The sequence below is a fragment of the Dryobates pubescens genome, chromosome 23, assembly GCF_014839835.1.
Source record: "Dryobates pubescens isolate bDryPub1 chromosome 23, bDryPub1.pri, whole genome shotgun sequence".
Lineage (NCBI taxonomy): Eukaryota > Metazoa > Chordata > Aves > Piciformes > Picidae > Dryobates > Dryobates pubescens.
In genome coordinates this window covers 4,977,844-5,002,065 of record NC_071634.1, presented here as the reverse complement: position 1 = coordinate 5,002,065, position 24,222 = coordinate 4,977,844, and the positions used below count along the sequence as shown (strand labels likewise).

At 52.0% G+C, this 24,222-nt stretch overlaps 1 protein-coding gene across 1 annotated transcript in view; it reads left to right on the top strand.

Annotated features, from left to right (window-relative positions):
- The first annotated feature begins 309 nt into the window (after window positions 1-309).
- The window catches only part of SMOX (spermine oxidase), a 76,985-nt gene continuing 53,072 nt past the window's right edge, over window positions 310-24,222 (top strand). The window contains exon 1 of the mRNA XM_054172404.1: window positions 310-443. The gene's annotated coding sequence lies outside the window, so the exon portion shown is untranslated. The remainder of the gene's footprint in view (window positions 444-24,222) is intronic.

Here is a 24,222-nt window from a genome sequence, read left to right as displayed (position 1 = left end):
TGCCAAATTTGGCCTGTCCTAAAGGAGGAGCCGCGGCTGTCCTGACCCCAGGGCAGGACTGATTCACCCCGTCTCGGGATTCATTAATCGTGGGGCTTTGCCGTTCGGCAGGGCTGAGCTGGCAGCTCTCCCTCCCCTGCGCCGGGGAAAGCCGCAGCCCCTGCAGGCCGCGCCGGGACGGAGCGGAGCAGGACGACCGAGAGGAGGAGGCGGGGAAGGAGGGGAAGGAGGAGGAGGAGGAGGCGGGGGGATCCTTGAGGCGGAGCTGGGGCGGGCCGAAGGGGAGGCGGCTGGAAAACAGGCCGGCGCTGGTTCTCGCCCCGCAGTGCCAGCAGCCGCAGCCGCCGCGCCGGGAGCCGCTGAGCCGCGGGGAGGGCAGCGAGGCGCTGAGGCGAGCCGGGCGGGCGGCCAGACCCCGTCTTCTCCGGCCACCGCAGAGAGAGGTACGAGGCGAGGAGGGACGTGGCGGCTCCCAGCTCGCCGCCCGCCGGGGTTCCCCCCTCGGAGAGCGGGCACGGCCGTCTCGGCTGCCCGAGCCCTGCATCCCGTCGGCGGCGGGCACCTGCCGCGCCCGGCCCGTCACCTGCGGCTGGCGGGAAGCCGGTGCCCGCCTCGGCCCTGGGCAGCCCAGCGCTGCCCTCCGCACAGCGTGCCCGGGAGGGTGCGGAGAGGGTGACGGTCGCCGCGGGGCAGAGCAGGGAGCGTTTGCCCCGGGGGCTGCCCTGGAGTCCCCTCCCACACAGCCGGCTTCACGAAACCGCCTCAGAAACGTGAGAGCCTCGGTCCAGGCGGTGGGTGCCCTGCCCGGCACAGGTGGAGAGCCAGAGGCTGGGGGTGGCGGTGGTCTTGTCCCCAGCCGTGTGTTCGGGGGAGAGGAGCGGGGCACCTGCCGCGGCGGGCAGGCCTGTTGGGGTGTTGTGTGCTCTCGGTGTGGTTGTGTCAGCCTAGGACCCACAGGTGATGCGCGGCCGTGCGCCTCTCCGTTTTCTCTGCCTCAGCCTTCCAGGTGATGACACGGAAGAATAAAGAGGTTAAGTGGGAGAGTCACCCCGATCTGATGTGCGAGGTGGGGTGGAAGTGACGAGCTGCCAAGACTCGCAGTTCGTTCGCGTTTCGGCGTTACTTACTTACACAAAGCTGTTGCCATAACCGGGGGCTTGGCACTTCATCCCCGTCTCCTGCTTCCACTCAAACCCGCTGGCTTCTGCAGAATCCTGCTGTCTTGTAGCTCGCTGCCGTGGATGAGGGAGGGGTGCTGGACCTGCAGGAGCGAAATGCCTGAAGTCCATTATCAGTCCCCAAACCTGACCTGGCAACAAAGCGTTTCAGCAATTTACACTTTCCAGCCCCAGAACCCCAGCTGCTCTGCTGGATTCCTTGCTCTCTCTCGGCCCTCCAAGCGCCTTGCGTGGCGTATCGGCACGCCGTCTGAAATCCGGCGCTGGGGCCAGCTGTAATTGCCCTGATACATGAGATGTAAACACGAGCTTTAGGTAAAAGTGAAACCATATGTATCGGCTAACGCGCGGCCGCTCCGCCGTCCTGCACAAACAGAGCCCAGTCCAGAGCTCTGTCCTTACCTCACCCCTGTTGATCCACTTCTCCCTCAGCCCCTACGACACAGTCCTGTTCCCAGGAGTCACCAGACAGGTTTAGTGGAGGAGGAGAAATCAGCCTCGGAGCGTTTCTGCTCGTTGTGCAAGAATGCTCCTGTGTTTTCAGGCTTTTACAAATGTTTTATTGACTTAGTGATAACATTTTGCTCTCCTAGGTCCTTTTCCCTTTCCAGATTGTTAGCCCAGCACTTACTAATCTTTTATGGCACTGCTGTGGAACAGATGTACAGTTGTTCAGCTAGTAGCAAGGTCTGTAGCTTCAGCTGGCTTTGCCTCTAAAAGACAGTGCTGCCTTTCCCTTGTACCCCTGCTGTAGAGATGGGCTGGGAAAATAGATTTGCATGACTGCTGAGCTGGCAAGAAACTGATGCTCCTGCCTCTGGCTTGGTGCTTTGATCTACATCATTGCATAGCTGCTTAAATGCTTACCTGGGCATCTTTGGGTTTAGAGGAGCATCAAGCTGGTATTTTGGCCATGCAAATATGTGGAAATAGGAGCAGAGATCTGTGCCTTTCAGTCCTGAAAGTGCTGGCTGATGTTGGGCACCGTGGTCATCTGTTCTTCTCCATCCTTTGAGTGTGTGGAGCAGTGCTCTTGAGCTGTACTGCTGTGTGCTATGCATTCTTGAAGTGGTGGAGTGTGTGGCTGGAACACCACAAACACTCTGCACACATCCTGGGAGTTCCTGTCCTCACCTCTGCTATTGCTGAAAGCTCTCCTGGGTAAGTCCTCCCTGGTTTTCACTTCAAGGGCTTTCTCTCTGTTACATCTTTCCCACCAAAGTGTGCCCAAGCTTATTTTGGTGTCTCTGAAACACAGTCTCTTCCTGGAGCTGGGGAATCTCAGTTGTGGGGTTAGAGAGATTGAGGTAGCATTTGGAAAGCTCTGTCAAATTGCTGCCATTCCTCACAAACCGGGGACTCAGTGGTCTGTGGGCTCCCTACAGGACCCTTTGGCCTAAGAAGTGCTCTTGTACCGGTCTCCACCTTAGTCAAGTAGTATGATTGGGTTCTGCACAGTCCTCTATCTGCCAAAGGCAGTGGACTCCTGCCCATCTCTCCCTCAGAAGCTGGGGTGATCCTGCATGTTGTGTATTCCTGCTCCTGCTGCAAAAAATGCCCTCTCAACCCCAGTTGTACTGCTTTTTGTTTTCTCATCCCCCAGACAAGTCATCCCTTCTAACAAAATCTAAGGTTCTCCAACTGATTTCCAGCTGGCTCACATGAGGGGGTCTAAGGAGAATCATGACACTGACTTCTGAAGTATGTGGATTTGCTTGGTGTAATTGGGTTACATAAGAAAAAAAATAAACCATTTTCTCCTTGCCTTTGAGAAAGATTAAAACACAGCCTGTTGTATTTCACAAACCTCACTGCTGTCTCTTTCTCTCAGTCACTGTAATTAACAGACCAGAAAATGGAAAAATGTAGAAATAGCCTTTCCCAGTGGCCACAAGCATTGGGCTTCTCCAGAAGTTAATGAAGTCAACTCGATGGAAATGAAATAACTGATTTGTTTGAGCTGCTTTGTGGAGCTGAGGTGTTGTGGCAGAATGGTAAGCAGTAAATGGAAGAGGTATAAAGATTGCCTCTTGGAAAGGGAGTGAAGAGTGGATTGGAACTCTTCCCTCTCGAGAGAGCCTCTAAACATCTCTGCCTTAAGGATCTGTTCTTCTCTACTTGGGTGCAAAAATGAATCTGTAGCACAGCAGTCAATAGAATAAATAGAATTAACCAGGTTGGAAAAGACCTTTGGAGTCATCAAGTCCAACCTATCATCCAACACCATCTAATCAACCAAACCATGACACCAAGTGCCCCATCCAGTCTCTTCTTAAACATCTCCAGTGATGGTGACTCCATCACCTCCCTGGGCAGCACATTCCCATGGCCAATTCTCTCTTTCTGTGAAGAGTGATGTGGGTGAGGGACAGTAGTCCCCCATGGAATGTGTCCAGAGAAGGGCCAGGAGGATGAGCAGAGGGCTGGAGCTGCTCTCCTATGAGGACAGACTGAAGGAGTTGGGGCTGTTCAGTGTGGAGAAGAGAAGGCTCCGAGGTGACCTAATTGTGGCCTTCCAGGATCTGAAGGGGGCTACAAGAAGGCTGGGGAGGGACTTCTCAGGATATCAGGTAGTGATAGGACTAGGGGGAATGGAATGAAGCTGGAGGTGGGGAGATTCAGGCTGGAGGTGAGGAGGAAGTTCTTCCCCATGAGAGTGGTGAAGCTCTGGAATGGGTTGTCCAGGGAGGTGGTTGGGGCCCCATCCCTGGAGGTGTTTAAGCCCAGGCTGGATGAGGCTCTGGGCAGCCTGATCTAGTGTGGGGTGTCCCTGCCCATGGCAAAGGGGTTGGAACTATTTGATCCTTGTGGTCCCTTCCAACCCTGACTGATACTATGGCTGGGCAGCAAGGTGCTCTCTCCTGGCTGGTAGGTCCAAGTCCTCTTGCACACCAAGTGTCCTAGCAGGCCTGTGGCGAGGGGATGGAATCGCAACCACAATACTACAGACACAACTGACTCCTTGTGCTGTGGACACCTGATGAGAAGTGAGTGGTTTAACAGATGGCACCACAAAATGCTGTGGTGTTTCCAGACCATGTTATCATCAGTGTTGTGCTCCAGGAAAATGTTCAGCCACTTTGATGATGTGTCCCATTTTCATCAGCTCTCGCTGGGGCTTTGATGTGTCCAGGAATTCCATGCTCCATATGGAGGGCACCTGGATGTATGCAGAGTGAACACCCTTGGGTTTGGAGTGGTCACCATGGAAATTGGGTACAGTTCTTTGCTTTTTTTATGTTTAAATCTGATGGTTCTGTGGTTTCTTTTTATTAGAAGAGAAGATTCCAGGAACAGCGTGGGTGGGAATATGAACTGCTGGGAAAAGACAACTTTGTGGTGACTCCAGTTAGCTCCACTTGCATTGTGGCACCTGCAAAGCTCCTTGATGTGGTGCAGCTTTTTCCTCTGCTCTGCAGAGTGGCTTTGTAAGAACAGGAGTCTGAGGTCCTGCTTTTGTCTCTGGCTGTGAGAGGATTTTGGGGGACCTGTGGAGTTCAACTTTTCCTTGTGCCTTCTTGGAGTCCACAGCAACCTGTAATAAGCAGCTTGATGCATACAACAGTCTTTCCTTAAGCAGGATATCATCAGTCTGTGTTGTAACAGGTGGTGTTGCTCTTCAGCTGTGCAGGCTGTATGCTCTTCAGGGAGATTCTGGCACTGCCCTTTCCCTTCACCTCCCCAGAGCATGTCCATCACATCATCAAAATATACAGCACATTCTTTATTCAGAAGGCATTGAGTATCAGAGCCAGCACCTCTGAGGGTCACTGAGGTGGGGCTTGGGCTGCAGGAACTGTGCTGGTGGTGGGGAGTCAGCCAGCAGCTTTACGCTGGCCACCTCAGCTGTTGCACAGGGTGTTTATAGTGGCCTTCTGGGAGGCTGAACCTGACAGCACCATGACTGGAGATGAGGAAGCAATTATTCACAGTGAGAGTGGTGAGACCTTGGAATGGGTTGCCCAGGGAGGTTGTGAATGCCCCTTCTCTCTGGAGGTGTCTAGGGCCACGGTGGACAGGGCCTCGAGCAACCTGATCTAGTGGAAGGTGTCCCTGCCCATGGCAGGGGGCTTGGAAAATGGATGTTCTTTAAGGTCTTTTCCAAGCCAAACCATTCTATCAATCTATGACACACACCTTTGCTTTGAGAGACACATTGTGTGTTTTGCTGACCTTTTCCAAGTCCACCACTAGACCATGTCCACATCTTCCCAGCTTTCAAACCCCTCCAGGGATGGGGACTCCTCTACTGCCCTGGGCAGCCTGGTCCAGGGCTTGTCAACCCTTTTTTTTTAGGGAAGTAATTCTTCATCATGTCCAACTTAAAACACCCTTGGCACAACTTGAGGCCATTTCCTCTTGTCCTATTGCTTGTTCCTTGGCAGAAGAAACTGACCCTGGCCTTGCTCTGATCTCCTTTTAGGGAGTTGTAGAGGGCAATGAGGTCTCCCCTCAGCCTCCTTTTCTCCCCACTAAACAACCCCAGTTCCCTCAGCTGCTCCTCACCAGCCCTGTTCTCCAGACCCTTTATCAGCTTTGCTGCCCTTCTCTGGACCTGCTCCAGCACCTCAATGTCCTTCTTGGAGTGAGGGACCCAAAACTGAACCCAGTATTTGAAGTGTGGTCTCACCAGTGCTGAGAGCAGGGGGATGGTCACTGCCCTGGTCCTGCTGGCCACACTGTTGCTGATGCCTTGGTTGTGCATTTCATCATCATCATCAAAGTAATGCAAGAAGGCTCAAAATTCCTGTTCCCACTGGAGTTTAAGCCCTGATCTGTTTCAGGGTAGTTTTCTGCTCCCAGGCCATCCTTTCATTTTTGGTTAAAACAAGACAGCAATTGTTAGTGCTCTCAAGTCACTCCAAAAGATGGCTGCTGGGACTTGCTGGCTCTGAGGGAAACAGATATTGCAGCCACAGAGTGGTGTTTTACACAGGGCTTTTTGTTGTCACATGCCTTCCTCAGAACTATATTCCCTGTCCTCTTCCCAGACCACATTCATCTCGCTCCTCAGAGTAGGAGGACGGAGGGGAAAAGCTGGGGAGCCATGGAGCAGCTCAGTTACAGGATGGAGGTCACCATGAGCAAGGCAGAGTGTGAGCTGTGGGGAGCCCAGAGAGCTGCCCTGGTGTCAATGCAGATGGTTTCAGCTGGGTTTGGTCCCTTGAATTTCTCTTCCCCAGCAGGCCTTTAAAGGGCTGAAAAGTCTTTAGGATGGCTTGGAAATGTCATTAAAATCCTTTTTTATTTCCCTTTCTATTTATTTAGGTATTATTTGTCTTGTTTTTTACCTACCAAGTTCAAAGGCAGGAACTACCTTTTAAGTAGTAAGACAATATTTGTTTTCCTGTCTGACAAAGCAGCCAACCAAATGGCCCCAGATAACTTCTGAAGGGAGGCTTGGGGAGGGGATGGGATTATTTCTTCATTTCTTCAGTGTTCATTGCTCTGCACAGTGCCAGATTGCTCTGAAGTGTGTCCTCTAGGTTGAGCCCCATGGCATTTAACAGCGTAGGCTGCTGGCATGCTTGGAATGACTGAAATATTGGACAGGATATGATGCTGTTTGCACACTTGGAGGAGAAGGGGGGGGGGGGGGGGAAGAAATAAATCATAAAGCCCATGGGTTTGCATCATTGCTGCTGTCAAGTACCTGCTAAAGCTGCCTGGTAGCAAATGCATCCAGGAAATACCTGGTGTGAAGGCCTGGCCTGGCCCTAACCTGGGACGGGAGCATTTTCCTCTTTCAGAGTTCTGCTCAGTTTGATTCAGGCAGGCAGGGAGGGGTTTTCTTTTCTTTTTTCCCCCTCAGGTGTAAGTGTCCAATGTGCTAACCCCCTGTTTCTGCTGACATTGTGTCTGAACCAGAGCTGAAACTCGTGTCTTGTGGAATCGCTTGGGTCGCAAGTGACCTTTATGGTCATCCAGCCCAACTGTTCTCTAACCCTACCAAGGCTGCTGCTAAAGCACAGCCCTCTGCCTCCTTGAAATCAGAGAATCAGCAAGGTTGGAAAAGACCTCAAAGATCATCAAGTCCACCCTGGGACTCCAGGGATCCAGCCACTTCCCTAGGCAGCCTGTTACAGGCTGTGCCAACCCTTTCAGTCAAGGAATTTCTTCTGATATTCAACCTAAGCCTCCCTTGGTGCAGTTTGAGGCCATTTCCTCTTCTCCTGTAAATTGTTACCAGGGAGAAGAGACCAACCCCCACCTGGGACCCAAACCTCCATTCAGGGAGTTGGAGAGAGCCTTAGAGTGTCCTTTCAACCTCCTTTTCTCCAGGCTGAACAAGCCCAGGACCCTCAGCTGCTCCTCACCAGACTTGTTCTCCAGACCCTTCACCAGCTTCTTCCCTTGGACCCACTCCAGCACCTCAATGTCCTCTTTGGAGTGGGGACCCCAAAACTGAGCTCAGTACTCTAGGTGTGGCCTCACCAGTGCTGAGTACAGAGGGAAAATCACTTCCCCACTCCTGCTGGTCACAGTATTGCTGATCCAGGCCAGGATGCCGTTGGCCTTCTTGGCTACCTGAGCACACTGCTGGCTCCTGTTCAGCCAGCATGTTCCAGGATGTAGGTGTAACCTCCAGCTTTGATCTCCAACCTTCTTCTAACAGGATTTTCTGTTTTGGAATCGGTCAGAGTTGTGATCCCAGTGGGCTCTGCCAGGAAGTTGTGCATCCTTAGCGTGTTTGGTGAGCCTTTGGTTGAACAACTCAAAATCACAGACCCTTCTGCAAAGCCTGGGGAGCTGGAAGGAGCCTCATTTTGCAAGGCACTGGCTTGAGCAGTGAAACCACAGGTAGATATTTTCACTCTGTCCTATCTCCCACTGCTTGTTTCCTCTCTTGCACAACTGCTCTCCACCCCCCACGGGGGCAGAGTCTTATGGGTGCCTTACACAAACTGAAAGTGCTGCTTCTAGTGAAAGGCTTGGTCCCATTCTGGTCTGTGCTCTGGTGTGGCTGTGGGTGAGAGAGCTCCATCTGGGAGCCCATGCAGCAGGCAGCAGATCCTTACTTACTTTTATAGGGCTATTTTTCAGCTGGATCCAGTCCCTGGGCTGTCCCATGAGTGCTGCTCTCAGCACTACACAGATAGTCCTTAAGGACAGTACAGACCTCAGGCTGAAGTTTCCTGGGATTGCAAAACTGTCCTCAGATGTGCTGGGCTGTGCTCACACACCAGTGCAGGTTTACCTCAGACCCTTTCTGGTGTCTTGCTCACTGTGTGCTTCCTTGGCCAGGCATGGCTGAGAGCTTGGAGGTCAGCTTTGGGTGTAGAAGAATGAACTGGGAGGAGCTGTAGAGGGCACGCAGGGAAGCAAAAGCTCCTGCTGCTGGAGTTGATAGGTGAGGCTGTGGCCCTGTGATAAAGATAAGCACTTGAGGGCCTGCAGTTTCTGCCCTGTCTGCTCTCAGGGTTCCCTCTGTGTTGAGTAATGCTCACAGGAGCACTGTGCTGCCAGGAATGGAATAGACTGAGTTCAGTGTCCTCTTCGGGGTCATGGGGAGCTCACACCATTACTCAGAGTCATAGAATGGGCTGGGTTGCAAGGGACCTTAAAGATCATCCAGTTCCAACCCCCTCCATAGGGGCAGGGACACCTCCCACCAGCTCAAGGCCTCATTCAACCTGGCCTTGAACGCCCCCAGGGAGGGGACATCCACAGCCTCCCTGGGCAACCTGTTCCAGTGCCTCACCACCCTTACTGGAAAGAATTTCTTCCTAATCTTCAGTCTAAATCTCCCCTCTCCCAGCTCAAAGCCATTGCCACTCATCCTGTTGCTACAAGCCCTTGTAAAAAGTCCCTCCCCAGCTTTTCTGTAGCCCTCTTCAGGTACTGGAAGCCTGCTCTAAGGTCTCCCTGGAGCCACCTTCTCTCTAGGCTGAACAGCCCCAGCTCTCTCAGCCTGTCCCCCCAGAGGAGGTGCCCCAGCCCTCTGATCATCTTCATGGCCTCCTCTGGACCCATTGCAACAGTTCCATGTCCCTCTTGTGCCGGGGGCACCAGAACTTCATGAAACGCCCCCTCCAGGTGGGGTTTCAGGAGGGCAGAGCAGAGGGCAAGATTCACCTCCCTTGGTCCTGCTGGTCTCACATGGTGCCTCTCTTTGGATTTTGGAAACAAAAACTTGACAGAGGACTGAATGTGAGCCCTGGCTCTATAGTTCAGCACTGGTCATTACCCCTTTTTGACCTCTGATCCCCTTGGGGTGGGATCCAGGACTGTGTGGTGGGCTCCCTGTGCGGGAAGGCATCCATAGTTTTGAGGACACAAAGTCAGCTTTGCTCTTGATAGCTGGCTGCCATGGACAAGAGAGTAGGAAGCTCTGCAGGTTAAAGATCTTGGGGTTGACCAGAAGTTCAGCACTGCCCAGGGGTTTCTGCATGAAGAGTTGATGCAGCTGGGATTTCACATGCCAGGCTCCTCGGTGAGCAGAGGGAGAGGCAGTGCTGGAGGGCAGATGGGAGCCTCCAGTGCTGAATAGATGACCTACAAGCTTCTGTTTTGTTCTTAGCAGCACAGACATTTTGCTCAGGGCTTCCCCAAAACATGGAAGAGATTCAGTCCTGGAGAGCTTACCCATGGAAATATTGCAGGGACTAAGAGAAGAAAAGCCTCAAGGGGAAGAAGAGAGAGCTCTGACTGCAGGGTGAGGTGTGAAGGAGGCTAAGTGGGAGAAAAGGTGGCCTCCTGTAAGCAGACATCCCTGTGCTGTGGGAAGAGAGAGCCTGTCCCTTTGGGAGGGCTGTGCTGGGAGCTGGGGAGCTCCTGTTCACGTGCCTGAGCTGTAAGAGCAGTTGTGTGCTCTCCAGATTGCTCCTCTGGGAATGAAGGGAGAAGCTTCCCTGTGGGAATGCCACGCTGCTGCACGCAGGAGCTCCCAGCCTTTCTCTGATGGATTATGGATCTGTTAGGGAAGGTCCTGTTCTCTGGAGCTGCTGCTAGGTTCTGTTGTCTTATTTCTGTCCTAAGCAAAAAGGCAGCAGGGCCAGCAGGGACTTCAGTAAGTTGTCTAACCTGACCTCCTGCCCCAAGACTGGCTCAGATCTATCTACATTTTCCCAGCAGATGTTTATCCAACACAGCTGTTAAAAGCCTCCAGTGACTGCTGTTCTCCATCCTCCCTGGGTGATCCTTTAAAGTCCTTTACTCTTCTTATCATTACCAGGATTTTCCTTGTTTCTGACTCGCCTTTCTTCTGCTGCAGTTGAGAGTTGCTGGCCTCCTGTTGCTATACAGAGTGAGCTGTTCAGTCCCCTGCAGCAGCAGGCTTTGGGAGTGTTTGGGCCATGGCTTTTTTTAGCTTCAGAGCCCAAAACTTGCTCCATCTGGCACCTACCTCCACTGAGCCAACACACACACACACACACATATGTTTATGACTCTCCTGTGTGGACTGTGGGGGATGATGGATGCATTTTTTCTCTGACAGCAGCCTGGGTAAAGTGTTTTGTCATGGAAGGTTTCACTGTGGCTCTGCCTCTTTACCTGCTATACAAACAGCCTCCACACTCTTGTTGCTCAAGAGGAATGTGTTAGAGATCTTCCCTGCCTGCCTCTGCTGTAAGGTGAAGGTCCTTACCAGCTGCTCTCACCAAGGTGTTCCCTGTGATGAGCTCAATTGCAGCCTGCCCGATTGTGCTTTCCTGATGTGACCTCACATCTGTTCTTCAGGAGGGACCTACTGTTCTCCCTTCCAGCCACAGCAACCCCAGGCAGTGCTGCAGGCTGGGGTCAGAGTGGCTGGAGAGCAGCCAGGCAGAAAGGGACCTGGGGGTACTGGTTGACAGCAGCTGCACATGAGCCAGCAGTGTGCCCAGGTGGCCAAGAAGGCCAATGGCATCCTGCCTTGCATCAGAAATAATGTGGCCAGCAGGAGCAGGGAAGTCATTCTGCCCTGTACTCAGCACTGGTTAGGCCACACCTTGAGTCCTGTGTCCAGTTCTGGGCCCCTCTGTTTAACAAGGACATTGAGAGACTTGAATGTGTCCAGAGAAGGGCAACGAGGCTGAGGAGAGGCTGAGGGAGCTGGGGTTGCTTAGCCTGGAGAAGAGGAGGCTCAGGGGAGACCTTCTTGCTCTCTACAACTGCCTGAAGGGAGTTTGTAGCCAGGTGGGGGGTGGTCTCTTCTCCTAGGCAAGCAGCACCAGAACAAGAGGACACAGTCTCAAGCTGTGCCAGGGGAGGGTTAGGCTGGATGTTAGGAAGAAGTTCTTCATAGAGAGAGAGATTGGCCATTGGAATGTGCTGCCCAGGGAGGTGGTGGAGTCACCATCCCTGGAGGTGTTTAGGAAGAGCCTGGATGGGGTGCTTGGTGCCATGGTTTAGTTGATCAGATGGTGTTGGGTGATAGGTTGGACTCGATGATCTCCAAGGTCTTTTCCAACCTGGTTAATTCTAGTCCAGTCTAGTCTAGTCTATGTGTGGTCTCTTATTTTTGTACCTACTCTCTGGTTGTTTTGGTGAAGGGTACAGTTGTTCATGCACCTTGAGTGCTGTATTCAGTTTTGGACCCCTCACTCCAAGAAGGACCTTGAGGTGCTGGAGCAGGTCCAGAGAAGGGCAGCAAAGCTGGTGAAGGGTCTGGAGAACAGGGCTGGTGTGGAGCAGCTGAGGGAACTGGGTTTATTTAGCCTGAAGACTAAACAACTGGAGTCTGGAGAAGGTTTAACCTTCTTGCTCTACAGATCCCTGAAGGAGTTTACAGCTAGGTGGGGTTTGGTCTCTTCTCCCTAGTAACAAGTGACAGGACAAGAGAAAACGACCTGGAGTTGCACCAGGGGGGGTTCAGGTTGGACGTTGGAAGAAACTTCTTGACTGAATGGGTTCTCAAACTCTGGACTGGCAGAGGCTCCCCAGGGAGGTGGTTGAATCCCTGTTCCTGGAGCTGTTTCAAAGAGGCAGAGATGTGGTGCTGAGGGACATGGTTTAGCAGCAGACTTTGTGGAGTTAGAGAAGAGTTGGATTCCATCTTTAAAGCTCTTTTCCAGCCCCAAACGATTCAGTGATATTCTGTAAGCTGGGTAAGGTGCCAGGGAGCAGGAGAGGAGCAATGAACCCTTAGCTCCCAGGCAGCTGTTGTTGATCATTGCAGTTTAAGGCCATTGTTCCAAATGGCTGCTGTGTGACAGCTAGCTGAGAGCTGGTTGTCTGCCTGGGTGAAGAGGATTTGGGTCTTGCTGCTTCCAGGTGGCATGTCCACGCTGCACAAAGCACTGCAGTTTGCATTCACTGCCCATCCTGTACACCCTAGTTGTATCTGCCTTGGCAGTGTTAGGGGATGCTGAGAGGATACTCACTCAGAGGAAGGTGGCACTGTCATGTGAACTCTGTGGGCTTCCCTTTGTGGAGTGCTTCACTTTTATTTGTGACAGATAAAAAGTGGAGAAGGCACAGTGTCTGTGTGTGGTGCTGCAGGTCAAGGGAGGTTCTCCTTCCCCTCTACTCAGCCCTAATTAGACTGCATCTGGACTTCTGGGGTCCCCAGTTCAAGAGGGACAGGGAACTACTGGAGAGAGTTTAACAAAAGCTACCAGGATGATGAAGGGACTGGAGCATCTGTCTGATGAGGAAAGGCTGAAAGCCCTGGGGCTCTTTAGTCTGCAGAAGAGAAGGCTGAGAGGGGACCTTATCAATGTCTATAAACAGCTGAAGGGTGGCTGTCAGGAGGATGGAGCCAGGCTCTTCTCAGTGATACCCAGTGATAGGACAAGGGGCAGTGGGTGTAAACTCAATCACAGGAAATTCCATCTTGACAGGAGAAAAAACTTTTATTCTGAGGTTGCTGGAGCCCTGGAACAGGCTGTCCAGAGAGGCTCTGGAGTCTCCTTCTCTGGGGAGATTCTAGCCCCCCTGGAGATGTTGCTGTGCCCCCTGTCCTAGGTGGCCCTGCTTTGCAAGGAGGTTGGCCTTGATGATCTCTGGAGGTCCTTTCCAACCTAATGGAATGGAATGGAATAGAATAGGATGGAATAGAATAGGATGGAATAGAATAGGATAAACCAGGTTGGAAGAGTCCTCTGAGATCATCAAGTCCAACCTATCATCCAGCACCATCTAATCAACTAAACCATGACACCAAGTGCCTCATCCAGTCTCTTCCTAAACACCTCCAGTGATGGTGACTCCACCACCTCCCTGGGCAGCACATCCCAATGGCCAATCTCTCTGTGAAGAACTTCTTCCTAACCTCCAGCCTAAACCTCCCCCTGGTGCAGCTTGAGACTGTGTCCTCTTGTTCTGGTGCTGCTTGCCTGGGAGAAGAGACCAACCCCCACCTGGCTACAACCTCCCTTCAGGTATTCAGTGTTTCCATGAACACCCCTCATGCTTTTCAAAGGGAGAGAGCAGGAGCTGTGTGCCACAGGTATGTCTCCACACAGAGCCTTTGTCCTGAGACAGCTGGAGATAGAGCTAACATCCCAATGAAGGCTGGCCTGGACAGGTCTGAAACACCCCTTGGCGTCAAGTGGTGTTTATTGTGGTGAGGAGAGGAGCAGGTAGGGAGGAGCAGCCTTGCTGTTGTTTGTTTGATCTATCACTGTGTATCTGCTTCAAATTCCTTCCTCACAGCTGCCCTGCAGAGCTTTTGGGTGCTAACTTGTATAGTGTGAGCCTGCTGTTGCTCTTGTGCTGTCTCCAGCAGCACTGACAGTTCTTTGTGTTTCCTGGCTTGCTCTTTTTCGCCCCTGATTGCAGACACAGGGATCTGTAGTCATGTGGAAGGTATTTTATTGACAGCTTTTGAGTCTAAAGGGCTTGTTAGCACTGAGCAGGTGGAGTGCTGTAGGCTACTGAGCAAAATCCCTTGTTCAGTGTTTCTGCAGCATGATGTCATAGAACTGGGGAGTGATTTAGGTTGCACAGGACATCTGGAGCTCTCTTGCCTGACCTCCTGCTCCGAGCAGGGCAAGAATCAAAGGCAGGTTTCTTGTGAAGGTTTCTGATCAAGCTTCAGCCCTTTTCCAGTCCAGTGGGGCAAGGTGGTGCCATGCTTAGTGCTGTCACAGTGAGGAATGTTTTGCTCTTGGCTGACCAGAATTTCCCTTGCTGCAAGTTGTGCCCCTTGTTTCTTGTCCTTCTGTTCATGGAGAGGAGTCTGACTTCCTCTCCTCTGTAACCTGACAGGTAGTGGAAGGTGGGAATAGGATCCCCCACTAACTGCCATTTCATCTCCAAGTTAAGCAAACCCTATTCCCTCATTCTCCTCTCTTCCAGTGAGCAGACACCTTAGTGGTGCTCCACTGAGCACACTGAGTTTGTCAGTGTCTTTTCTGGGCAGTGCAGTACAGTGTTCCAGATGTAGCCTCCTTAGTGCCAAGAGCAGGAGAGCCATTTCCCTGAGCTCTTGCCTGTTCTCCTTCCCAACACAGCCCACTATGTGGCTGGATTTTGTTGCTGATGGGGCATGCTGCTGCTTCCTGCTCATCATTCCCATCATCCAGGACATTAATTGAGACATTGAGTAGTGTCCAGATCAGCACTGGCTGTTTGTTGAGGAGCACCATTCATGTAGGGCTGCCAGTTAGGATGCCAGTCTGTCACTGCTACCTTTCCAGCTCCAACCAAACTTAAGCCACCTTGTGTTCCACCCTTCCAGTTTGTGTCTCCCCACCTGTGGGGGCAGGTTAAGTGTCTCTAAAATGGTCCCTCTTTAAAAGATCTGCTCATGAGGGAGTTGCTTCAAAACAGTGGAAATGCTTTGGTTGAGGCTGACCTCTGTGGGGCTTTTCTAGGAGGCAACTGTGCTGGAAGAAGAGGGATGTCAAGTACAAGCACAAGGGACTCTGAAAAGGAGCTATGGGTTCCATGGGCTCTGGTTCTTTCCATCCATGCTGATGACCATTAGCTTGTTTTTAAACAGGGATTGAAGCCAGAGTGTTAGAAGAGCTAAAGACTGGTTATTGTTTCCTGCTGGATGGAGGAAGGAGGCTTCCCTCAGGCTGTGGCCTGCCTGCTTGCCTGGGCTAGTCTGTTCTAAGGAACATGTCTGGCTTAAACTGAGCCATTTTAATCTCTTACCTGGGGCTTCTTAGTCTCATTTTTCTCCTCAAGATTCTCTCCAGCCTGCTTCTGGAAAAGGCAAATTAAGCTGCACAGAAGGAAACAGCCAAGGGCAAAACTTTGCAAGGCTTTGCAAGACATAGCTAAGTGCTTTCCATGGATCATCACTGCAGGCCCAGGTCTGCTTTTATGCAGCTGTGGGACATGGTTGAACCTCACAACTGTCCCTTGACCCTCGAAAAGGTTGAACCAGGTGATCCTTGGGGTGTGATTCTCTGGAAACAGCCAGAGCCTTCTCTGGAGTCTTGCTGTGGAGTAAGTTCCTCCCCATTCTGGCATTTGGACCTGTAACTTCTCTTTCTGAAATATTTCTTCTTGTTGGTGTTGGACCAGTGTGTCAAGATGGTTTGGAAATCCAAGCCTCTAAACTGTAGTGCTTGCAAATCCTCCCAGCTGAATCATCTGTGGGGTTTATGGCCATACATTCCAGTCTATCATCCAAACTGGTAATGAGAAGATTGCACAGGCCTTGTGCCTGGCTGGACCCACTTCCCAATGCCCCCTCCCCCCCTCCTCCAGATGAGATGGCAAGCCCTTGATAATTATGCTCTGAGAGTGATGTTGTCAAGCAGCCACTTGATGCTGATTACATCAAGTTTGTGTTTTCTTACCTGGGACTAATGGGAATGTGAGGCAGAAGTGTCAGAGCTAACAAAGATTGCTTTGCTTGATGGGGTGCTTGGTGCCATGGGTTAGTTGATTAGATGGTGTTGGATGATAGGTTGGACTCAATGATCTCAAAGGTCTTTTCCAACCTGGTCTGGTCCCATTCCATCCCATCCCATTCCATCCCATTCCTCTTTATCACTTCTGCACAGGCTGCCATTTTTCTCCTGCCGGTGCACACATCCCTCCCCTGCCCTGAAGATCTGCCCCTGGTCACATTGCAAGTTAACTTCACAAGCCATGCCAGGTGGTGTGTCCAGTTCTGGGCTCCCCAGTTCAAGAGAGACAGGGAACTACTGGAGAGAGTCCAACAGAAGCTGTGAAGATGCTGAGGGGCCTGGAGCATCTCTGTGAGGAGGGAAGGCTGAGAGACTTAGGGCTGTTTAGCTTAGAGAAAAGCAGGCTGAAGGGAGAGCTGATCAATGCTGATCAATAGCTAAAGGGTGGAGGTCACAAGGATGGGACTGGGCTCTTCTCAGTGGTGGCCAGTGAAAGGACAAGGAGCAGTGGGTACAAACAGGAGATGTTCCACTTGAACATGAAGGAAAACCTCTTTGCTGTGAGGGTGCTGGAGTCCTGGAGCAGGCTGCCCAGAGAGCTTGTGGAGTCTCCTTCTCTGGAGAGTTTCCAACCTCACCCTGGACACTGTGATGCTGGGCAAGCTGCTGTGGGTGCCCCTGCTGCAGCAGGGACTGGGTGAGCTCAAGAGGTCCCTTCCAGGCCTCACCGTTCTGGGATTCTACTCCGTGATTTGTCAGGAGTTTGGTAACAGAGCAGTTGCGCTGGGACAGCACCAGGAGATCAAGAGGGAAACAAACAGGGATGTGTCCATGGGTCCCAAACAAAATTAATCAATTACCCCAGCCCAGCCTTCAGAGCACCCTTTGAATGACTCTCAACCCTTGTCTGCAAGGGCTGGAAAGTGACAACCGTGTGTGACGGGCAGCAGCTCTGGGGCGGCGGTCAGCCCTGCCTACGTGCTGCTACTCAGATCTCGTTAGCTGGCTAATTGGATAACAGGCAGGACACTTCACAACTGCATGAGTATATTAAGCTTAATCTGCTTTGCAGCAGGGAGGGGAGGGAGGGAGGGAGGGAGGATGGATGTGCTGGGTGACAAATGGCCGTGAGAAGACACCCAGCGGAGCGGTGGTGTAAACGTGGTCCTGTGTCGCTGTTGCTTCATCTCCAGGAACTTGCTGAGGCAGAGGCTTTCTGTGAATAGAACTAACCAGGTTGGAAAAGACCTTGGAGATCACCCCATCCAGTCTCCTCTTAAACCCCTCCAGTGATGGTGACTCCACCACCTCCCTGGGCAGCACATTCCAATGGCCAATCTCTTTCTGGGAAGAATTTCTTCCTCACCTCCAGCCTAAACCTCCCCTGATGCAGCTTGAGACTGTGTCCTCTTGTTCTGGTGCTGGCTGCCTGGGAGAAGAGACCAACCCCCACCTGGCTACAACCTCCCTTCAGGGAGTTGTAGAGAGCAATAAGGTCTCCCCTGAGCCTCCTCTTCTCCAGGCTAAGCAACCCCAGCTCCCTCAGCCTCTCCTCACAGGGCTGTGCTCCAAACCCCTTCCCACGTTTTTTGCCCTTCTCTGGACACCTTCCAGCAACTCAACATCTTTCCTAAACTGAGGGGACCAGAACTGGACACAGGACTCAAGGTGTGGCCTAACCAGTGCTGAGTACAGGGCACAATGACCTCCCTGCTTCTGCTGGCCACACTGTTCCTGATGCAGGCCAGGATGCTATTGACCTTCTTGGCCACCTGGGCACACTGCAGGCTCATGTTCAGCCTACCATCGACCAGTACCCCCAGGTCCCTTTCTGCCTGGCTGCTCTCCAGCCACTCTGACCCCAGCCTGTAGCACTGCATGGGGTTGTTGTGGCCAGTGTATAGAACCCAGCACTTAGATGTGAATCTCATGCCACTGGACTGTGCCCATCTGTTAATCTTTGGGTCCCAGAGCAGAGAGCTGCCCACGTCAGCCAGCCAATTCCACTTTTCCAAGCACTGTTTTTCTAGTAGGATCATAGAGTCTTTTTGGTTGGAAGAAACCTTTAAGATCATCAAGTCCAACCACCAGCCCAGCACTGCCAGCTCACCACTAAACCACGTCTCTCAGCACCACATCTACACAGTTTTGAAACTCCACCAGGGGTGGGAACTCCACCACTGCCTTTGACAACCCTTTCAGGGAAGAAATTGTTCCTCATGTCCAACCTAAACCTCTGCTTGCACAACTTGGGGCCATTTCCTCTTGACTATTGCATCTTTTCTGGGGAAAAGAGACTGACCCCCACCTCTTTTGGACCTCCTTTCATGTAGTTCTAGAGAGCCAGGAGGTCTCCCCTTTGCCTCCTGTTCTCCAGGCTAAACAAGCACTGTTTTCTCACCTGCTCCTCACAAGATCTGTTCTCCAGACCCTATTGTGCTTAAATCCCTTTCAGAGGAGGCTTTTAATAAAACACATGGGATAACTTCATCCCTGACTGAAAATCCAAGGGGAGAGAAGCAGCAGAGACCTCCTGGGCAGAGAATCCTAGACTCAATAAGGAACACCTGGGTTCTGCAGCAGGTTCCAGGTCTAAAGCTAGTTTGCAGCATGTGAGGAGGTTGCAGTGAACTGCATCAGAATGCTTGCACTGAGGTTGGTGTGAGCAGCTCAGGATGTGCAAGAGAGTTCTCTGATGATTGAAATGCTTTTCTCTATGTGTCCTGGGAAGATGCAGTTGCTTCATGTACCCCATGAAAAACTTTGGGAGTGGACTGGCTCTTTTGAAAGGCATGAAGAAAACCAAGTCAGACTCTGTGGAAGAGGTGTACTGCTATTTTCCCAGCAGCTTATGCCTGGAAAGACATGTGGATACATGCACATGTCACGAGTTGTCACCACCTGTTCTGTCGTCAGGAGAAAGTATCTGCAGGGACCTGGGGGTACTGGTTGACAGCAGCTGAACAGGAGCCAGCAGTGTGCCCAGGTGGCCAAGCAGGCCAATGGCATCCTGGCCTGCATCAGGAATAGTATGGCCAGCAGGAGCAAGGAGGTCATACTGCCCTTCGAGATCATTGAATCAAACCCATCACCCAACACCATCTAATCAGCTAAACCATGGCACCAAGTGCCTCATCCAGTCTCCTCCTAAACACCTCCAGTGATGGTGACTCCACCACCTCCCTGGGCAGCACATTCCAATGGCCAATCTCTCTTTCTGGGAAGAATTTCTTCCTAACATCAGCCTGAACCTCTCCTGGCACAGCTTGAGACTGTGTCCCCTGAGCCTCCTCTTCTCCAGGCTAAGCAACCCCAGCTCCCTCAGCCTCTCCTCACAGGGCTGTGCTCCAAACCCCTCCCCAGCTTTGTTGCCCTTCTCTGGACACGTTCAAGAATCTCAATGTCCTTCTTAAATTGGGGGGCCCAGAACTGGGCACAGGACTCAAGGTGTGGCCTAACCAGTGCTGAGTACAGGGCAGAATGACTTCCCTGCTCCTGCTGGCCACACTATTCCTGAGCATCTCGTGTCCCAGCTGTGCAAGTACCTTGTGGCTCATTTCTGCTGCTGCTTTGGATGATTCTTGCATCCTTTCTGCCTTGAGACTTGTGTTTTTTTGTGACTAGCAAGGGTTAAGGGCCTGGCACTTGTCCACAGGAGGAAATTGTTCCACTGTAAAGTGGGGGTGAGCTTGAAGCATTCTGCCTTTCCCATGGAAAATCTTATTAAATAACAAAAGCCCTAAGTCAGTTTTACTCTTGGCTGAAAGGTGGAGATTGCAGGGTGGCTGTTTGGGTCTGTTCCAGTGCAGACAAACTTCCCCAGCCACCCACTTATTTTGGGGGAACTTGAGAACGGCTGTTGAGTGCAGGAGAGTTACTGTTATCCACACCTGATCCAGTGCCTGGACTAAAAGTATGGGAAGGGAAAATTTGAGCTTATTTTTTTCCAAAGGATAATTCATATCTTGGCATCTAAATCACTGGGAGAGGCTCTGGAGGCACCAAAAGTGGCTTATCTGTTCCCTCCTGGTGCTGAGCTGGGTCAGATCTCAACTGGAGGCATCCAGAAGGAATGAATGGGTGTGGTCTCTAACAGATCATAGAATCAATAAGGTTGGAAATAGACCTCAAAGATCATCAAATCCAACCTGTCACCCAACACCTCATGACTACTAAACCATGGCACCAAGTGCCACATCCAATCTCCTCTTGAACACCTCCAGGGATGGGGACTCCACCACCTCCCTGGGCAGCACATTCCAATGGCTAACAACTCTCTCTGGGAAGAACTTTCTCCTCACCTTGAGCCTAAATCTCCCCTGGCACAGCTTGAGACTGTGTCCTCTTGTTCTGGTGCTGCTTGCCTGGGAGAAATGACCAACCCCCTCCTGGCTACAACCTCCCTTCAGGTAGTTGTAGAGAGCAAGAAGGTCTCCCCTGAGCCTCCTCTTCTGCAGGCTAAGCAACCCCAGCTCCCTCAGCCTCTCCTCACAGGGCTGTGCTTGAGGCCTCTCCCCAGCCTCGTTGCCCTTCTGTGGACATGTTCCCCAAAATGTTAAATGAGGTTCAGGTATCATGTTTTCTGTAACAATACACACCAACACCATCCTGCTCTCCCACCCCAGCCTGCTGTGCCTCAACTCCCATCCTCAGTCCATCATCGACTTTGAGTCAGCCTAGACTTCTGCTTCCTGAAGGGTGGAGAATCATAGAAGCAGTCAGGGTTGGAAGGGACCACAAGGATCATCTAGTTCCAACCCCCCTGCCATGGGCAGGGACACCCCACACTAGATCAGCCTGGCCAGAGCCTCATCCAGCCTGGGCTTAAACACCTCCAGGGATGGGGCCCCAACCACCTCCCTGGACAACCCATTCCAGGGCTTCACCACTCTCATGGGGAAGAACTTCCTCCTTACCTCCAGCCTGAATCTCCCTACCTCCAGCTTCATTCCATTCCCCCTAGTCCTATCACTACCTGAGATCCTGACAAGTCTCTCCCCAGCCTTCTTGTAGGCCCCCTTCAGATACTGGAAGGCCACAATGAGGTCACCTCTGAGCCTTCTCTTCAGACTGAACAGCCCCAACTCCTTCAGTCTGTCCTCACAGGAGAGGTGCTCCAGCCCTCTGCTCATCCTTGTGGCTCTTCTCTGGACACCTTCCAGCACCTCCAGATCCCTCTTGGAATAGGGGCTCCAGAACTGGAGGCAGTACTGCAGGTGGGGTCTCAGCAGAGCTGAGCAGAGGGGGAGAATCCCCTCCCTTGCCCTGCTGGCCACACTTCTCTTGCTGCAGCCCAGGCTCTGGTTGGCTTTCCAGGCTGCAAGTGCACACTGAGAGCTCCTGGTGAGCTTCTCCTCCCCCAGCATCCCCAAGTTTCTCTCTCCTCAGGGCTGCTTTCCAGCCAGCCACTGCCCAGCCTGGATTTGTGCCTGGGATTGCTGATATAGCAATTCAGAACTAGGAGTGAATATTTACTTGGCAGTGGCCTTTTTATCTCTTCAGCTTTAGCTGGAGAAACCCCAGAGGCATAAGTTGTTTTCCTCTTCATGCATGGGCAATATCTAGACATGCCCAGCACCTTCAGGATTGGTTTTCAAACCCAAGATAACCATTGTGGTGGTTCTGACTGGCTGCTGCCTGCTGCAGATCAAACCCTCACCCCATAACTTGTGAATCAAAAGCTGAACATCTGCTTGGTTGGTCATTAGTGTCATCAGAAATTGATTGAAACCCCAGACCAGATCACAGAATCATAGAATGGATTAGGTTGGAAGGCACCTCAGAGATGATCTGCTTCACCCAGCCCAGCATGGGCAGGGATGCCTTTCAACTAGACTTGGTTGTTCAAGGCCTCATCCACCCTGTCCCTGAACACCTCCAGAAAGGGGGCATCCACCACCTCTCTGGACAGCCTGTTCCAGTCTTATCACTCTTGTAGTGAAGAATTTCTTCCTAATTTCCAGTTTAAATCTACTCTCCCTCAGTTTAAATCCATTCCCTCTTGTCCTATCTCCAGACACCCTTATGAAAAGTCCCTCTCCAGCCTTCCTGTAGGTTCCCTTCAGGTACTGGAAGGGAGCCCCAGAATCTTCTGCAGGCTGAACCACCCCAGCTCCCTCAGCCTGTCCTCACAGCAGAGGTGCTCCAGCCCTTGGATCATCTTTGTGGACTTCTTCTGGACTCCCTCCAGCAGCTCTGGGTCCTTATGCTGAGGACACCAGAACTGGAGGCAGGATTCAAGGTGGGGTCTGAGCAGAGTAGAGCAGAGTCAAGGGGCAGAATTCCCTCTCTTGCCCTGCTGCCCACACTCCTCTGGCTGCAGCCCAGCACACAGCTGCCTGCTGGGCTGGATGAGGGCACTGCTGGCTCATGGGGAGCTTCAACCAACACCCCCAAAGCTTTGTCTTCAGGGCTGATCTCAACCCAGTCTGCACCCAGCCAGGATCTGTGCCAGGGGCTGGCCTGACCCAAATGCAGGACCTTGCACTGTGACTTGTTGAACCTTATGCAGCTGGCACTGGCCCACTTCTGAAGCCTGTCAGGATGCTTCTGGATGTCATCCCTGCTCTCAAGTGAGTCCACCCCACACAGTTTGGTGTCATCAGCAAGCTTGCAGTGCTGTATGTTTTCAAGAAGACAAACAAGATAGGGAGGGTTCATCCTGTGCTTGTGGCTGAACACAGAGGAGGTGTCCTTGTAGCAGGATCCTTGGTGCCAAGAGTGAGCTTGCCAATCTGGGTCTTCATTAGGATCTTTAAGCACTACTTTAAGTTTCCTGAGCCCTAGTCATAGAACATCTTAGGTCTGGAGCAGGGGCCCTGGGCTGTGAGAGGCAACCCTTTGGAAAGCTGTGCAGAGATCCTGGTGTCTCTCCAAAGCTGTGGCCTGTGTTTCAGAAAGGGACATTGTGAGTGAGGAGGAGAAGTTTCAGATCGCATGGCCCCCAGCAAGTCCTGGCCTTTTGCTAGGAGCACTGGCTGGAGAATGTTAATTGAGTCCCTTTTGAAATGAAGGAGGCTTTGCTTCCTTCCCAAGTTTTCAAAACACATTTCCCAACTACAGAGCCTGTTTCATTCGAGTGTAAATCCTTTCTCCTTAACCTGGAAGTTATCCCAGGAGAGAAAAAAAAAGCTGCTCCATTCACTGCAGGACAGAGCCTTGTGCTTGGGGTGCGAGGGAAGAAGTGGCTCAAATTGTCCAAACAGGAAGGGAATTGAGAAAAGGCTTTGCTCAGTGAGTGGAGCTCTCAGTGCACTTCAAATGATCGTCCTACAAACTCCACTGTATCTCTCTGCTGCCTTTGAAGCCTGGCACAATGGTTGAAGTGTCTGCTAATCTGGGAAGTGACACTTCTGGGGGCTTTTGGGATGTGATTTTTTTATCCTCACCAAGGTGCCAGCCTCTCTGTGGGCTGGGTGCATTTCAGCCTGGAGTTCAGAGAATCATAGAATCAGCAAGCTTGGAAAAGGCCTCAGAGCTGGGATTGTTTAGCCTGGAGAAGAGGAGGCTCAGGGGAGAACTTCTTGCTCTCTCCAACTACCTGAAGAGAGGTTGTAGCCAGGTGGGGGTTGGTCTCTTCTCCCAGGCAAGCAGCACCAGAACAAGAGGACACAGTCTCAAGCTGTGCCAGGGGAGGTTTAGGCTGGAGGTGAGGAGAAAGTTCTTCCCAGATAGAGTTGTTTGCCATTGGAATGTGCTGCCCAGGGAGGTGGTGGAGGTGTTCAAGAGGGGATTGGATGTGGCACTTGGTGCCATGGTTTAGTTAGTCATGAGGTGTTTGGTGACAGGTTGGACTTGATGGCCTTTGAAGTCTTTTCCAACCTTATTGATTCTATGATTCTATGATCATCAAGTCCAACCTGTCACTCAACACCTCCTGACTACTAAACCATGGCACCAAGTGCCACATCCAATCCTCTCTTGAACACCTCCAGGGATGGGGACTCCACCACCTCCCTGGGCAGCACATCCCAATGGCAAATTACTCTTTCTGGGAAGAACTTTCTCCTCACCTCCAGCCTAAACCTCCCCTGGTGCAGCTTGAGACTGTGTCCTCTTGTTCTGGTGCTGCTTGCCTGGGAGAAGAGACCAACCCCCTCCTGGCTACAACCTCCCTTCAGGGAGTTGTAGAGATCAATGAGGTCTCCTCTGAGCCTCCTCTTCTCCAGGCTAAACAACCCCAGCTCCCTCAGCCTCTCCTCACAGGGCTGTGCTCCAGACCCCTCCCCAGCTTCATTGCCCTTCTCTGGACACCTTCAAGTGTTTCAATGTCCTTCTTAAACTGAGGGCCCCAGAACTGGAGGTATGGG